At 44.5% G+C, this 1,051-nt stretch overlaps 1 protein-coding gene and 1 long non-coding RNA gene across 5 annotated transcripts in view; one reads left to right on the forward strand and one right to left on the reverse strand.

Annotated features, from left to right (window-relative positions):
• arhgef10la (Rho guanine nucleotide exchange factor (GEF) 10-like a) overlaps nucleotides 1-1,051 on the forward strand; it is a 190,549-nt gene that overhangs the window by 179,539 nt on the left and 9,959 nt on the right. The gene's annotated exons all lie outside the window — the stretch shown is intronic.
• LOC116687933 (uncharacterized) overlaps nucleotides 1-1,051 on the reverse strand; it is a 7,491-nt gene that overhangs the window by 3,856 nt on the left and 2,584 nt on the right. The gene's annotated exons all lie outside the window — the stretch shown is intronic.

Here is a 1,051-nt window from a genome sequence, read left to right on the forward strand (position 1 = left end):
AGATCTGAGGACCAGGTAACCATAGTCCTCAGAAATCCACCGGAGTTTAAAACTCCTACACAAAGAAAGCGGAAGGTAACAGACATCTCGTCGAAAAGAGTGAAAGATGTCCAATTTTCCGCCGCAACGGAGCAAGAGTGGAACTTAGATATACGCTAGTGTTGGTCAAATAAAGCTTCGCAAACCACTGTCTTTATTTTGTGAGCTCACTAGATGGCGCTCTCTATTCAAAGAAAAGGTTAAAGGAATGGCAATTCAGTGTTTTTTTAACCCTTTGTCGAGCAGTAAGCGCCATCTAGTGAGCTCAGAAAATAAAGACAGTGGTTCACAAAGCTTCATTTGACCATCACTACTACACGCTACTAGCAAGTGTGTGGAGGATGGGTGGGGGTGGTGCCTGATCACTGAAGGCTTGCGTCAAGGGGATGCACCGATAGTGTTGTTCTCATCACTCAGAATACCTCATCAGGGCAACAGAAACTACGCACTGTAGCTTTAAATCCATGATCTAAATGTAATTTCAGGCACTTGTTGAGATCCCTGCGTATCCCAGTGTAATATACATTTAGCTTCCCAGAGTGCCTTCCAGGTGGTTTCAACCATATGGTAAGCAAGATGTTATCCAACAATTACAGCGTGTCAGCCGTTGATTCGCTGGAAGTCCCTTCTAGACCCACCATGTTTGATAATGATTAATTATAGTGATAATTAATGATGAGTGATAATTATTCAGCGTATACCGCACAGTGTGATTGTTTCTTCCTCGACAAACTTGTCAGCGCATGTGAATCGCAATGGGTTATTGGAGGTGAAATGTGCCTTTTTATTACGGATATCTTAAGTTCTCGACGGCTGCACTTGACAAACCAAGAGATGCGTTGCATATCCGTTTCCCTGGCGGAGCGCTGAGGAGTCAATTAAAAGAGAAAACACATCAAAGGCTCCTCTCCTTTTCCCCTAATTTCAAACAACGGAGGACCCACTGGCAAGGGCACACAAACAGGTGATAATCCCTGTCCGCCGGTGCACATGGGTTTGGGTTGGTGGTGGT

The sequence above is a fragment of the Etheostoma spectabile genome, chromosome 4, assembly GCF_008692095.1.
Source record: "Etheostoma spectabile isolate EspeVRDwgs_2016 chromosome 4, UIUC_Espe_1.0, whole genome shotgun sequence".
NCBI classification, from domain to species: domain Eukaryota; kingdom Metazoa; phylum Chordata; class Actinopteri; order Perciformes; family Percidae; genus Etheostoma; species Etheostoma spectabile.